Genomic DNA, 17,521 nt, shown 5'->3' with positions numbered 1-17,521 from the left:
ATGCATACAATGACAAGATATTTTCTAGATTTGTAGTAGTGGTTTGGTGTAGTGGTTGTGGAGTAACTCACAGTCAAAAATATCTCAATTATGCTTGAACTATAAAAGAAAAGTGGTAATTCTTTTGTAATGGTTGACTCTTCTCTATCTTCTTTGATATTTCTCTACAAGTTCACTATAAATTCCCTTTGCCTTTGGACCTAGTGGAATTTTTCCTTATCTCTTTCATCCATTGATGTACTATATAAGATTTATTTTCTCCTCTTCAATGTTTTGTGGCTATTTACAACTTGCATGATTGTATTTCTTTGATTGATGAATGATATATAAGTGAACTATCTTCTTCCTTATGTTATTCATTTTGGTTGTATAATCTACATATGATTGCTGGATCTAAACAAGTTTGAATCTATATATCTTTGATGTCATAACAATTCACTTATTCATGTATGGGTAGATTGGTTTGGACACTCTACGTTGGTGCATCACCTCCTTAGAATAGGTTAGGTTAATGGTTTTATGCATACCTTCTCCCCTTTTCCCCTCCAAGAGTATTTAACTGCATCCTGATAGTAAAGGAAGTTGACCTTCTTTAGAGACTCAACCTCATAGTTCAAGCCCCATAGCTTGGAGCTTGTTTCCATGTTTCACAAGGTTGACCTTAGGTAAATTCTTTGGACAAGGGTGAAAGCTTTTGTGACAATAGTTTTTTGCATGCCCAGTGGGATAGATATTCAAGAAGATTTCAAGTCTACTGGTGTCAAAGAAGAATTTCAAGATTGATGTTGAGGAAATAGTGCTTCTCTTACTATTTCAAGCCTTCAAGAAGCTCGTGTCCAAGAACTTGGCAACTCTACTCCATTTCCACATTTTCTTTCAGACCATAGTTGTTGTGATTCATGCCCAAATCTGAAACAAGGGCATTTTATAGAGGTAAGTTTCAATACCAAGAGCTTTCACTTTCCAATCCTAGAAAATGAAAGTCTAGGGTATCTCTATCATTGGTTAGGAGTGTAAAAATAACACATACCCCTCCAAGATCCATCTCCACTCCTCTAGTTGTTAGATCTCAACCTAGAATACCAAATTCTCATATCGATAGATCACTTGCTTATATGGCTAGAACTCACACTTTTGCCACCTTTAATGGTGGAATTCCTCTCCTATCAGATCAAAGACCTAGAATACAAGTATCAGCTCTTAAAAGTATACCTAAGTTTACTAGTGAAACTTCCATCTATCCCTTAGAACACATCCAAGAAGTTGCAAATGTTTTTAATATACATGGGATATCTAAAAATGATGTAGTATTCAAGCTTCTAGCCTCATCCTTAAAGGGGAAAAAATTACAGTGGTATAAAGGATTGCCTCAAAACTCTATAAAAAATTGGTATGGGTTAGGAGCATCCCTATGCAAAGAGTTTGAGGATAAGAGTGACTAGCCTTCACTTTTAGAGTAGTTGACTACTATAAAGAGAGCCCCCCATGAATACATGACTAACTTTAACTATAGATTTTAGAAAACATGGGATAGAATACCTACTGTAGTAAAGCCTACCCTTGGTAATGCCTTCTTACATTACCTCAGAGCCTTTAACATTTCTATTGTCACCACAATCGAAACTATGGGAGTAGATACACTACCTAATTCCTATGGGAAACAATAAGGGAAGAGAACATCTTGATACAAGGAGGTAACTTAGCTCCAAGCCCTCCTATGCCTTTTTCCCCTAATATTACAAATCATCAACCAATAGTAGCCCCTATTCCCATATCTTTCACATCACAACCTCTTACCATTACCCCTCAATATTCCACATCCTCAAATGGAATGGATGAAATTAAGGAGATGATGCAATCTATGATGCTAATTATAGACAAGATATTGTAGGGTTAAGAGAAGAAGTTAGAGGATGGCCTCTCAGTGATTTAGAAAGTGGGCAATAAGGTGGTGACCTTGGAGAGGGAGAAGCTCAAAATAATAAGTTGCCCCAACTTTAGTATGAGGGTCCCATACATAATAGATCATCAAACTAGAGTCATGTTCCCTACAATAAAAATAGACCTATCAATAGTTCTTGTGCTATGAAAACCAATAGGTCTAAATAGGGCTTTGGTGCCTTAGAATAATTTTTCTCAAGATCAATATTTCTACCCTTCTAGCAACTATTCTTATGGATATTGTATGTGCCAGAAGGAAGAGTCTTACTTGGCACTAATTACACAAGAGCAAGTTTCATGGAAGCAACACAATGCTAATAAATCTACTAATTCTTCTCGGTAGGGTGCTTATTCTTTCATGAATCATCAGTTGGAAGAGCATTGTAATGTAAACCAGGATTCCTTTGTGATGTAAGACCCCAACCTTGCTTCCAAACCCCAAGCTCTCTCTCAGGGCTACCTTAGGTCATTCACTAGACCCACTAGGGCTTCTTCACACCCTATAATTACTAGGACCTTGCTCAAGAGATCCTAATCCTTCAGTTGGGGGTACACCAACAAAGTAACATCAAATTTCTTACTAGCCGGCTCCAGTCCGCTATTAACCCTCAAGTCCATCTATAGCTCCAAGGGTACCAGTTCTTCATCTAGGTTTTTTTTTAGACTCCTTCTAACATCCATGACCCTAAAAATTGCTGATTTCATAGGCGCATTCAATCTACTAGGGAAGATACACCAAATTGCTCCAAAAAGGCTACTAGGAATTAGCCCTCCTAAATAGCTGGAAACAAGATTTCTTGAAAAACTTCTTAACAAACCTACAAACAAATTATATTTTTGGATACCCTTTTTAGAGTACTTCAAGATTCTGTAATTTTTTAGCCTCCAAACTTTCCGTACAATGAAAGTACAGTTTTAGGCCAAAAATGAGGATTTCAAGTGCTTTATCGCTGTTGTGATGGAAAACCACCTTAGACACCTTTCCAAGACCTCTCCTTTGGACTGGAGCAAGGTTAGACCTTCTCATTACTCGCTGTGCAGCCGGATTAAGGTATTTGTACACTCAATCCTCTCCATAACTCATTTTCCAACTGTGATTCCTAGCCAAGTTGCATTTGGCTTGCCTAGGGCATCACCTTAAAAATGCTTGCTGATGCTTTCAAGGGCCCTCCTTCTTGATACATAATGTAAATGGATCCTAGTTCCAAATCCCAAAATACCAGAGGTTTCCAATGGTGGGAAGTGGCCCTAAGATCCCATGTTGTAAGTGCAGCCCTGTTCAGATCAGCAACTTGCCAAGAACAAAAAGATTTTTCTACACTAATGCAAACGAATTAAAATGATCAAACCAACACTACAAAAATATTAAAAACAATATTTCAGAACTTTTCCAACACAAAAATCAGGCCATTCAATCCTCCTCTATTAAAAATGCCTTCAAATGCATAAAACCGGCAACAAAATACTTGCTCAATTCGTACAAAAATGCAAAACCAACTTGTCCAACCCCCTAAAAATGGCTGTCCTCACATTTTTAAAGGCTCCTCCATCAGTTCCATAACTTTTCTAAATAGTTAGGACGTTCTAAACACACAAATGCCAAAAAGTTGCTTTTTGCAAGAAAATGTTGTCATGACAACATGACAACATTTCAGCAACTTTTGTTCTACATGGAGTTAGACCTCCAAATTTGGCACAAAAACAAAGTAGACATATAATATGCATAAAATGACTTCAAATAAACAATTCAAAGCCATTGGAACCTTTCTAGACCATTTTAGCCTTTTTCGGACCTAAGTCACCTAGTTGACAATAGTCGGCAACTTCTAGCAACTTGGTCACTTTGGGTCTTGCCAAGTCTCCTAAACACACCTAAGGACCACATAGGACCTATTATTAGAATAGTGATGTGGCTAGCATCACTACAAGCAAAAAAATAAAGAAATACCTAGGTTTCACACTTAGCCTACCTAGGTGCTCCTGCACCATACTCCCCCCTCCAACAAAGAACTCAAGGTGGATCAGTTTGCAACAAATCTAGAGGTATACCAACCTTCTTGAACTCTGTCTCAGCAACCCATGTAGCCTCTGAAATTGGTTTCTCCTTCCATTTGATGAGGTGTTCCATGTAAACCTTGTGCCTTGTAGTCTTCTTTACCCTTGAATCTAACACCTTTTCTACCTCCAACTTGTTGTTTGTAGGTGTTGAAGCAAGTTCAAGATCTTCATGAACATCGGGACTGAGCTGAGATGGGTCACCTTTGTATGCCACCAAGTCTTGCACATTAAAAATAGGGGATATGCCCAAATCGGAAGGTAAATCTACCTTATAGGCATTTGCTCCATATTTAGCCAATATTTTGCAAGGCCCTACCCTCTTCATCTGTAACTTAGTAGGAATGCATTTTTGAAGCCTTGCTTTGTTCAAATGGACCATCACATAGTCCCCAACAGCAAACTGAACATCCTTCTTCTTTTCATCCACCTTGGCTTTGAGTTTTAGAGTGTTGTCTTGAATAGTCTTCTTGACTTGCTCCTGAATCTCCTTCATGGTTTGTACAAAGTCTTCAGCTTGACCACTAATCTGATCCATGTTTCCAAGACACCTTAGTTCACACACACCTCTTGGGTGCATGCCATAAACAATTTCAAAAGGACTCTTTCCGGTAGTCTTATTCTTGCTATCATTGTAGGCATATTCTGCTTGTGAGATGATAACATCCCAAGTCTGACCATACTCCTTAGTTAGGCACCTAAGAAGGTTACCTAAAGTTCTATTAACCACCTCAGTTTGACCATCAGTTTGAGGATGGTAAGCTGAACCAAAAGACATGTTAGTGCCAAGCTTCTTCCATAAAGTCTTCCAAAAGTGACTCATGAATTTCACATCTCGATCCGACACAATGCTTAATGGAAGTCCATGAATCCTTACAACCTCTTTGAAAAACAAATGAGCTATATGACTTGCATCATTAGTTGTCTTACATGGAATGAAATGTCCCATTCTACTGAATCTATCAACAACAACATAAATGCTATCATACCCTTGCTTAGTTTTAGGCAAACCAACAATGAAATCCATACTTACACAATCCCATGGTCTGCTAGGAATTGGTAAGGGCTGGTAAAGACCTGCATTGTTCATTCCTCCTTTTGCCTTCATACACACCATACATTGCTCCACATACTTGGTTACATCTTTGACCAATTTAGGCCAATAATAGAACCTTTGCACTAGTTCTATTGTCTTGCTGATACCAAAATGCCCACTCAAGCTGCCATTATGCTTCTCTTGTATTAGGTTCTCTCTCATGGAACCTCTTGGTACACACAACTGGGTACCCTTAAATAGCAACCCATTTTGCAAAGTGTATTCTGAAAATCTGCTATGAAAGTGCTTTCCAAAATCCATGCATACCTTATAGGCTTCAGCAAAGTCCTCATCATTCTTGTAAAGATTCTGAAAACTCTCCACTCCAATGCTATGGAGCTGAATCTCTTGGACTGTTAAAACCCTTCTACTTAATGCATCAGCAACCTTGTTCATTTGTCCTTTCTTATGCTTGATTGTAAAGGTGAAGGCCTGCAAATATTCCATCCACTTCAAGTGCCTGTTGCTCAACTTCTCCTGTGTGTTGATGTAGCTAAGAGCTTGATTATCTGTAAACACAACAAATTCTTTTGGCAACAAATAGTGTCTCCACTTCCTAAGACACTGGACTAAGGCATACAATTCTAGATCATAGGATGAGTATTTCTTCTTGGCCTCATTTAGCTTTTCACTATAGAAGGCTACTGGTCTACCTTCTTGACTCAACACCCCACCCACTGCTAGGCCACTTGCATCACATTCTAAGGTGAACAACTTTTCAAAGCTAGGCAATTTTAGGATGGGTTGAGTAGCTACTTGTTTGTTTAACATATCAAATGACTTTTCAGCCTCTAAAGTCCACCTAAACTTGGACTTGACTCCCCCCTTTATGGTATCAAGAAATGGTGCACAAATACCACTAAAGTTCCTAATGAACTTCCTATAAAATTGAGACAAACCGTGGAAACTTCTTACCTCACTAGATGTGGTAGGTGTAGGCCAACTTAGGATAGCAGCAACTTTCTCCTTGTCCATCTTCAAAGTTCCTTTAGACACCACAAAGCCTAGATACACCAACTCTTGCTTGAAGAAGTCACACTTCTCAAGGTTGATAGATAGCTTCTCCTCATGAAGCCTCTTCAAAACCGCTTCTACATGCTTGACATGTTCCTCTTTGGTCTTGCTGTAGATGAGGATATCATCCAAATACACCACCACAAATCTGCCTATGAAGTCTTTGAGCACTTCATTCATGAGCCTCATGAAGGTGCTAGGGGCATTGGAAAGACCAAATGGCATCACAAGCCATTCATAAAGACCATCAGTAGTCTTAAATGCTGTCTTCCATTCATCTCCCTCCTTTATTCTAATTTGGTGATACCCACTTTTCAAGTCCAGCTTAGTGAAATACATAGCACCTCCTAGACAATCCATAAGGTCTTCAATTCTTGGAATAGGAAACCTATACCTGATTGTAATGCGGTTAATGGCCCTTGAGTCAGTACACAACCTCCATTTTCCTCCCTTCTTGGATGCCAAAACCACCGGGACTGCACAAGGGCTTATGCTCTTTTGGATCAAACCTTGGTCCATCAACTCTTGGACTTGTCTTGCCACTTCAAGGTTCTGATCTGGGGTTAACTTGTAGGCTGCCTTATTACGTAGTGAGGCACCTGGAACAAAGTCAATTTGATGGCTGATAACTCTTCTTGGTGGTAGGGTAGCTGGTGTACCATCACTAACAATCTCCTTATACTTTACAAGCAACTCTTGTACCTCTGCTGGTAAAGGTTCTTGGACTGGCTTTTCTTCACTTGCAGCCTTTAGTATGACTGCAAATCCTTGGCTCTCCTCATGCTTGAGGTCTCTAATAAACTCTTTCTCTCCACATAGCAGCACATTAGGCACCTTGGACTGTGGTTCATCCCCTTCTAACAATGACTGAATTTTGAAGGTCTTTCTTCCTTTCTTAAATGTTATGGTATTTTCCTTGCCATCATAGACCACTTCCCTATCAAATTGCCAAGGTCTCCCTAGCAAAAGATGACAAGCATCCATTGGCAAAATATCACATAATAAGCGGTCTTTATATCCTGCAATTGAGAAGTCCACCCATGCTTGTTCATTCACTAGGATGCTTTGCCATTTGTTAAGCCATGTGACCTTGTAAGGGTTTTCATGAGGTATCTTCTTCAATTTGAGCTTTGTAACAGCCTCCTCTGATATTACATTATCAGTTGATCCAGAATCAACCACCACCTTGCATACTTTTCCTAGGATCTTGCACTTGATCCTAAACAATGCCCTTCTATGTCTAGGCTCATTAGAAGCTGGTTGCTTGATCAGCACCCTCCTAAACATAAGATTCTCACCTTTTTCAGACTCAATATGGTCTATGTCAACATCCTTGCAACTTCTATTATCTTCTTGTGCATATGCTAGCCTTTTATCTTGGCTTGAGGAAGAGGGTTTGTCTGGGCACCTATAGGCAGGATGGCCTAGTTGACCACAATTGTAACACTTCATTGTTGCAAAGTAAGAGCTGCTCCTACCTCCTCTACCCCTACTTGATCCTCCTTGATTGCCTCTCCCTCTATTATAACCACCTCTTGAAGAGTGGTCAATAGTTTGCTCCATGGGTTTGCTTTCACTTTGGCTCTTTTGATCACTACCTTTGCCTTGGTAGCCTCCTCTTTGATTTTTCTGATTTCTGCCTTTGCCTCTATCTTTGAAGTTAGAATCTCCTTTCCTCTTGTTCTTTTCTTCTACCTTCAAAGCTAGCTGATGACATCTTTGGATAGTGGTAGGGGCCCATAAGCTAAGCTCCTCTTGAATGTTCCACTTCAAGCCACCAAGATACCTTGCCACCTTGAGTGACTCCTCTTCTTGCTTCTTGGATCTCAAACACAACCTCTGAAATTCTTCAGTGTAGGAGGTCACATCAAGATCTTTTTGCTTCAGTCCTTGCCTCTTTTTATGGAGTTGGATCTCAAAGTCTTCAGGTAGGAAGTTCTCCTTGATTTTGTTTGCCATAGCACTCCAATTTGCAATTGGATTCTTGCCCATGCTGACTCTTTCATCTTGTACATACTTCCACCATGTTAAGGCTGAGCCTCTAAGCCTTGACTTAGCAACCTTAACCTTCTGTGCCTCTGAGACACCCTCACACTCAAAGTGGTTCTCCATACCCTCTAACCAATCCATAACTGCATCAATATCCATCTTACCACTGAAAAGTGGCACTCCTTCCAAAGCTTTACCTCCTAAGGCTTTGATTACCTTCAAGAAGGGCTCTTCTTGCAAGATAGGATCAGGTTCAGGTACAATATCTTCCTCTGCTACCTTTTTACCATTCCCATCTTCTTCTTCATCTCTTTTCTTGGCTCCCTCTACAACTGCATCTAGTTTTTGCTTCACCTCTTCTAGTGCTTCTTCAAGAAGCTGATTTCTTTGCCTTTGATCATCAACTTCTTTAGCTAACTCCACATTTGTCACCATCATGGATTCTCCTTCTGATTCTTCAGCGGCTTCCAACATTAACTACCTTTCCCAAATCTTTAACTGGCTCTGATACCACTCTGATGTAAGACCCCAACCTTGCTTCCAAACCCCAAGCTCTCTCTCAGGGCTACCTTAGGTCATTCACTAGACCCACTAGGGCTTCTTCACACCCTATAATTACTAGGACCTTGCTCAAGAGATCCTAATCCTTCAGTTGGGGGTACACCAACAAAGTAACATCAAATTTCTTACTAGCTGGCTCCAGTCCGCTATTAACCCTCAAGTCCATCTATAGCTCCAAGGGTACCAGTTCTTCATCTAGGTTTTTTTTTAGACTCCTTCTAACATCCATGACCCTAAACATTGCTGATTTCATAGGCGCATTCAATCTACTAGGGAAGATACACCAAATTGCTCCAAAAAGGCTACTAGGAATTAGCCCTCCTAAATAGCTGGAAACAAGATTTCTTGAAAAACTTCTTAACAACCCTACAAACAAATTATATTTTTGGATACCCTTTTTAGAGTACTTTAAGATTCTATAATTTTCTAGCCTCCAAACTTTCCGTACAATGAAAGTACAATTTTAGGCCAAAAATGAGGATTTCAAGTGCTTTATCGCTGTTGTGATGGAAAACCACCTTAGACACCTTTCCAAGACCTCTCCTTTGGACTGGAGCAAGGTTAGACCTTCTCATTACTCGTTGTGCAGCCGGATTAAGGTATTTGTACACTCAATCCTCTCCATAACTCATTTTCCAACTGTAATTCCTAGCCAAGTTGCATTTGGCTTGCCTAGGGCATCACCTTAAAAATGCTTTCTGATGCTTTCAAGGGCCCTCCTTCTTGATACATAATGTAAATGGATCCTAATTCCAAATCCCAAAATACCAGAGGTTTCCAATGGTGGGAAGTGGCCCTAAGATCCCATTTTCTAAGTGCAGCCCTGTTCAGATCAGCAACTTGCCAAGAACAAAAAGATTTTTCTACACTAATGCAAACGAATTAAAATGATCAAACCAACACTCCAAAAAGATTAAAAAAAACATTTCAGAACTTTTCCAACACAAAAATCAGGCCATTCAATCCTCCTCTATTAAAAATGCCTTCAAATGCATAAAACCGGCAACAAAATACTTGCTCAATTCGTACAAAAATGCAAAACCAACTTGTCCAACCCCCTAAAAATGGCTGTCCTCATGTTTTTAAAGGCTCCTCCATCAGTTCCATAACTTTTCTAAATAGTTAGGACGTTCTAAACACACAAATGCCAAAAAGTTGCTTTTTGCAAGAAAATGTTGTCATGACAACATGACAACATTTCAGCAACTTTTGTTCTACATGGAGTTAGACCTCCAAATTTGGCACAAAAACAAAGTAGACATATAATATGCATAAAATGACTTCAAATAAACAATTCAAAGCCATTGGAACCTTTCTAGACCATTTTAGCCTTTTTCGGACCTAAGTCACCTAGTTGACAATAGTCGGCAACTTCTAGCAACTTGGTCACTTTGGGTCTTGCCAAGTCTCCTAAACACACCTAAGGACCACATAGGACCTATTATTAGAATAGTGATGTGGCTAGCATCACTACAAGCCAAAAATAAAGAAATACCTAGGTTTCACACTTAGCCTACCTAGGTGCTCCTGCACCACTTTGCTCAGAATACTAGGAGCAAAAGAAGAGTTGTTGAAGATGCTACCCCTCCTCCTCCTAATGAAGCTTCAACATCAAATGAAATACCTCTTGTATAGGTAGAAAATGATCAATCAAATGCTCCTTAGGAACAAATAGAAAATAATAGTAGAAGAGACATGAATGGCCCCCAAGTTAATCCATCTCCACCTTCTCCACATGCAGCTCCAAAAGTTTCTACCAAAGCACCTAATGCATCATTCAATGTGGTAGAATATATGAAGAAAATAAATGTGAAAATTTCTATGTGGGGTGTTTTTGCTACTATACCATCACAGAAGAAGCTATTGTGGAAAGAGCTAGAGAAAATTGAACCAAAGGATCATACATCAAGAGAAGAAGATGCCACAACTCTAGTACAACCATCAAGGGAGATAGAAATAATCAAAAAGGTTAGACCTCCTCTATTTATGTTTCTCTCATTATAGGGAATCAACTAGTCCACAATTGCATGATTAATTTAGGGGCTAGTAGTTTAGTAATGCCCAAGTGTGTAGTTGATATCCTAGAGATGAACTATGAGCTCATTGTTAAGGATGTATTGCATTTGGATGATAGTACTATCAAGACTATATAAATCCTTAGGAATTTTGAAATATCCCTACATGCATGCCCTAGTTGTACATTAATCCAAGATATATCAGTTGCTGAAGTCAAGCCCCATTTTTCTATTTGTCTTTCTAGATATTTCACTACCCAAATAGGTGGCTACATATCTTATGATTGGTCATATATATTTTTAGATAAAGATATGGAACTAAAACTTCAATCAGAGAAGATCCCTCCATCATATTGAGCCCTACACTCCTAATCTCATCAATATGAATTGTATGATCCATGAGACAGAGGATAAAGACATAGAAAGGGAGCCTACTACTTCATTGGTAGAGGTTCCTAATTTTATTTTAAATGAATGAGGTGATGCATACTAGTCTGATCCTATATTAGAAGCCCTTGAGATAGGCCTTGATATATATTGTATATCAAAAAAGGATATTCTTGTCCCTAACCTTATGAAGACCAAAGAAGATACAAGTGAAATATGGAGTAAGTATTTTGATGGGTCAAATAATAAAAATGAATCAAGAGCTAGTGTGATGTTGATTTCTCCTACACTAGAAAGGTATTACTTCTCATTTAGGCTTCAATTTAGTTTTACTAGTAACATAGTAGTATATGAAGCATAGATTCAAGGTCTCCTACTTGCTTAAAAAAGAGGAATTCAAGCCTTAACTATATATGGAGATGGTAAGTTAATTGTTAATCAGGTGAGAAATCAAAATGTAACCAAAAATGGTTTTCTCAAGTTTTATAAACATAGAGTGCGGAATTTTCTTAAAGCTTTCAATGCATTTAATATTCAAAGCATCCCTAGGAAAGAAAATAGACATGTTGATAGACTTGTAGTAGTAGGTGCATCTTATGATGTGCCAAGGAGCCTTGAAGATGAGAAGAAGTAGAATATTAGAGTGGTGGTTAGGCCTAATGTCCCTAATAGTAATGTCAATTAGTAAGTCTTTGAATCTGATACACAAATTGTAAGTTTCGTGTAGAATAAAGTAGAGTTGTCAAATAAAAATTAGTCAAATTTGCATACTAGTATGGGGATAAGATCACCAATCTCATTTCTATAAAGTTTCCTAAGGGTCTCATTACCTTAGAGAATTTCTTCAATCCTGAAGATCAAGCAAGAGATAGAGGCACGATCCTTACTGCCAAAAAATATGATCACATACTAGTTGCAGTTTTTGATGAAAGGACTCTAAACATGGGGAAGGTATATTCTAAAACTGAGCAAGAAAGTTTTGTTCATCTATCTCAAGAATTTAATTATGTATTTTCTTGGACATATGATGATTTAAAGGGTTTTGACTCAAGTTTATTTCAACATACCATAGATTTAGTTGATAATGTCAAACCTATTAGGTAGAAGCACATGCCAATGAATCCCCTGATTGAGCCATTAATGAGAAAGGAGCTATCCAAATTGACTAAGGCCAATATCGTCTTTCCTATTAAGCATTCCTCTTGGGTAGCTAACTTGGTTCTTGTTAAGAAGAAGAGTGGTGAGATTATATTATATGTAGACTTTAGGGATCTTAGCCAAGCCTCCCTTAAGGATCATCACCCTCTCCCTTCCATGGAGAAAATATTATCCAATATTAGTGGCTCAGAGAGGTTTTCATTCCTTGATGGATTCTTTAGTTACAATCAAGTGTTAGTCAAAGAGTATGACAGATATAAGACTGATTTCACCCCTAAGTGGGGCACCCATGCCTGTAGTAAAATGCCTTTTGGACTAACAAATGTAGGTGCCACATTTCAAAAGGAAATGGAGATGACCTTCAAGAACATGATCGAAAGGTTTGTGTTGGTCTACCTTGATGATATCATAGTGTATTGAAAAGATGTAGTAGATCATTTCATCCATCTTATACAAGTATTTATTAGATGTAGAGAGTATGGTGTATCACTAAATCCAAGCAAGTGTGTCTTTCCACCAATCAAGGGAAATTTTTAGGACATTGTATCCAAGGATAGTCTAACTATTGATCCAAAAAGAACAAAAGAAATACTTGCTCTCTCTCTTCCTAACCACAAGACAGGGCTGCAAAGTTTCCTTGGTAGGATAAATTTTGTGAGGAGATTCATTCCTAATTTAGCTACCATGGTGAAGCCTCTTATAGCTATGCTCAAGAAGAACATGATTTTTGCATGGACCAAGGAAGGGAAAGAAAGTTTTGAAGAGATCAAAGTAGTCATAGCCTCATCCCCTAGTCTCATCAATCCAAATTTTGAGAAAGATTTCATTCTTTACACCTTAGGAGGTGAGTCAACTATCTCTATTGTTTTCACTCAATCAAATCATAAGAATGAAGAATAGTATGTATCCTTCTTCAATGAAGGGCTTAAAGAATATGAAGACATGTACATCTATGTGGAGAAACAAGCCCTTGTAGTCATAAGAGCTTTAAAGAAATCAAGGCACCTTCTATTCCATAATAAGATCCATTTGTTGGTGCCTCATGCCAACATGAAGGATTTTCTCTTGGCAAGCATATTAGTGAGAAAAGAGTAGGTTGGATCACTAAGGTGATGGAATATGATGTGTACATTTAGATTACAAAGTTGGTTAGAGGAAAAGGACTATGCAAGTAGATGGTCTCATCTGAGGAATTGGATGAAGAAGATGCTATGGTATTGATAGAACAATAAGAAGCAAGAAATAAGAATCTAAGGAATTGGATAGATGACATGATGACCCTCTTGTCAGATATCCTCAAGGATTAGATAAGGCTAAAAGAAGATAGTTTAGATTTCAGTCAATCCCTTATGCCATTGTTGATGGTGTTCTTTTTAGGAGGGACTTTAATGGAGCTTTATTAAGGTGCATTGATGCAGATCAAGCTGGGAGAATGATTAAGGAGCTTCAAATGGTCTGAATCGTGGCTAGCAAGAACAACTTCCATGAAGATAATGAGGGCAGGATATTATTGGCCATCTTTTTTCCATGACTATCATAGTTATCTTAGAAAATGTGAAAAGTGTGCCTTCTTTTTAAATAAGAATAGGCTTGCAGCCCTTCTACTTCATCCCATTCAAGTTGATCAGCCCTTTTCTTAGTGGGGATTAGATTTCATAGGTCCTATTAACCATCCTTCTAGCTCTAGTCATAAATGGATCCTAGCTGCTATAGACTACTTTACTAGGTGGACAGAGGCAATTGTATTAAAAGATGCTACTGAGAATTCAATTGTTGAATTCTTAGATGGAATTGTTATGAAGTTTGGTGTTCCTTCCAGCATCATTTTAGATAATTCAAAATCATTTGTAGGAGCTCAAATATGTGCATGAACAATAGATCATGGCATATACTTGAGCACTTCTTCCAATTACTACCCCCAAGGTAATGGCTTGGCTAAGTCCTTCAATAAGAATTTAATCAAAATCATTAAGAGGATTATGGAAGATAACTAGAGGTTTTGGCATTTAGAATTGAGAAAAATCCTTTGGGCTGATGAAATAACACCTAAGAGGGCTAGTGGAAACTCACCTTTCATGTTTGTGCATGGCAGGCAAGAAAGACTTCCTATCTCATTAGAGTTTTCATCCCTAGAATTAGCCCATCAATTGGAACTAATTGAAAATGATGTTATATCTATAAGAATAGTAGATTTTATGGAGGTAGAAGAGAAAAGAAATCAAGTCATGCAAACCTTGGAAGCACACCAACAATAAATGAATAAGACCTTTGATAAGAAGGCTAAAGCCAAAAATTTCAAAGAAGGTGATCTTATGTTAAAATGGGATGTAGGCTAGGTAAAACCAGGGAGGCACTCAAAATCTAATGCATTCTAGAGTGGTCCCTATGTGATTATTAGTTGTAAGTAGGATAATTCTATCCAGTTAAGTAGGCTTAATGGTGAAATCTATCCTATTCTAGTCAATGGAATACACCTCAAACTATGTTTCTAATATAAATGAATTTTTCATGTCTATAGTTAGTTAGCTTTCTTCATGTTCTTCATGATTTTTATGATTTTGTTTCCCAATGGATGTGTAGGCTACTGGTCCATGCATAGTAGGCTTGTATCCCCCCTAAGTCACTAGAATTGTCAGCTAATTTCACCCTCCAGCCAAAATGGAAAGATTTGAATTTTAACATTATAACAGACATATCTTTTCAAATATTCCAATGATAAAATGTTATAGAGTTATATGCAAACTTTGGCCTTATTCATTTTATCCTAAGTCTTTATAATTTTCATGTTATATCCTTCTAATAATTTTAGTTGTGACCCAACGACTTGCTTTATTGTCTGGTTGCACACTTTTATGGCTTAACCACAAGCTTCACCGTAAAGGCACAAAATAGCTAAAGACTAGTGTTAGTGCCATTTTGTAGCATTTTATGTCCACATTCATTTTCTAGTTGTGACCCCATGAAAATGCACAATAGTCATCTCTAGTGGTTGCATAGTCGCATGAGCTAGTAAAGAACTTAGGGTTAGGGTCGTGATCATGCAAATGATAGATGAAAATAGTTATCTTAATGGTTTCACCTGGTCAGAGAGAGTTAGGGTTTGACTAGAGTTGAAACCATGATAGTGTAAATGAATATCATATGCATCCATGTTCACATTAGTCACTCAATCATAGACATTTTATTCTAAGCCAATTCTTATTTGCAATGGTCTGAAGGGTTAAAGTCATGCAATGACAAGGTTGTGATGGTTAAGAAAATAATGTGATTTTAAGTTGGGAAATGGAGATTGGTGGTTAGTTTAATGGCATTGTGACTTCATAGGATAAAATTAGTTAATAAGGATAAAGGTGGCCAAGTTGCGAACAAAGAAAGGCACAAGTCAATGTAAAGTTTGAAGATTGGCAAGTTGGCAAGATGATTAAATTGTATTGGGCCACGTGGCACACATTGAGGGATTGAATCCAATTGACCAATGACATGGCTAACTTGGTGTACTAGTAAATAGAAAAAAGGAAGCATCTCTTTGATGGTGGATTTGGTCCTTTCAATCTCCTTCAACCACTTTCATCATTCCCCAAGGCTGATAAATGCAAAAGAACACTCCATCACCACATGTTAATCCATCTACCCAATCAAAAGTTAATGACCATTATTCTTTTCTTCTTAGATATTTTTTTGGTGAACAAGTGAATTTTTGCATCTAGATGTGTACCATGATAAGATATTTTCCATATTTCTAGTAGTGGTTGGGTGTAGTGGTTATGGAGTAACTCTCAGTCAGAAATATCTCAATTATACTTGAACTATAAAAGAAAAGTGGTAATTCTTTTGTAATGGTCGACTCTTCTCCATCCTCTCTGATATTGCTCTACAAGTTCACTATAAATTCCCTTTTCCTTTAGACCTAATGACATTTTTCCTTATCTCTTTCAGCCATTGATGTATTGTGCAAGATTTATTTATGTCTCTTTAATATTTTGTGGCTATCTACAACTCACATGATTGTATCTCTTTGACCTATGAATGATATATGTGTGAACTCTCATATTCCTTGTGTTATTCATTTTGGTTGTCTAATCTACATGTGATTGTTGGATTTAAACAAGTCTAAATCTATATATCTTTGATGTCATAATAGTTCAAGTGTTTATATATGGGCATAGATTAGTTTAGAAACTCTATGTTGTTGCATCACCTCATTAGGATAGGTTAGGTTAATGGTTTTATGCATGGGTTAAAATACAAAGTTGTGTCACCTTTCAGGCTAACTTATCAGAATGACTAAATTTGAGTATTTATATCTAAAATTCAATTTTGTTCAAACATGATCTTGATAAATATATTCTAGCTAAGTTATATAAGGTCTCACACTTTTCTAATTGGAAATGTCTATTAAATGCATGTTTTATACTAGTAATAATCCAATTACTAAAGAAATACAAATTTACAAAAAGCTAATGTTTCAATAACTCTTACTACTTTTTATGATGTTTTTTTAACAACATATAAACACCATTTTATAGAGCTCAAATTCAAGAATATTCACATATAGAGTTCATGGTGTTTAAATTAGATATAGTGTTTTGTAATTAAAAAATTCTACAAGTACATACTTTAAGACTCAAGAAGATGTCAATTTTGAGAAAGAAAAAATAATAAATCAAATCAATAAAAATTAAAAATTATATGATGTTCTAGAGGAAAGAGTTCTCTTTTAGAATCTATAAGTTTTCTTTTGGTTGGAATAGAATTATTTTGAAAAATATGGTGGAAGGTGAAAACTATCGATTTGAATAAATTGAAGTTTGAATCGTTGTAAAAGACAAAATATAGGTCTAAAGACAATTTTTATTTTTGATTATCCTAGCTACATATCTTATCTATAACATAATATGAGATCAAAGGGAAATACATTTATTTCCATGTAGTTTTGTGGTGAGAACTAGATCCCTGATTTCTACTATTTTTCAGCAAATAAAAAGTTATCATTAAAAAATAGGAAAATATATCATTTCTTATTCTAGAAAATTATTAAAATTACAATCATAAACTTCATCCATTTCTACACATTTCATTAGTTTACTTCATTTTCAAATTCCAAATACTAATAACAGTTTTATGTCATTGATGGTGAACAATTATACTTTTGTTAGCCTTTTCCTTTGTAAAAGGGTGACACAGGTTTGTGCTTTTACTTGCATTCCTTCTCCCCTTTTCCCCTCCAAGATTATTTAGGTGCATCTTGATAGTAAATGAAGTTGACCTTCTCTGGAGACTCTACCTCATAGTTCAAGTCCCACAG

The sequence above is a fragment of the Cupressus sempervirens genome, chromosome 11 (assembly GCF_028749045.1).
Source record: "Cupressus sempervirens isolate cs-2001-9-10 chromosome 11, ASM2874904v1, whole genome shotgun sequence".
Lineage (NCBI taxonomy): Eukaryota > Viridiplantae > Streptophyta > Pinopsida > Cupressales > Cupressaceae > Cupressus > Cupressus sempervirens.
The sequence above is the reverse complement of the archived record's forward strand: the minus strand, read 5'-3'. Positions refer to the sequence as shown.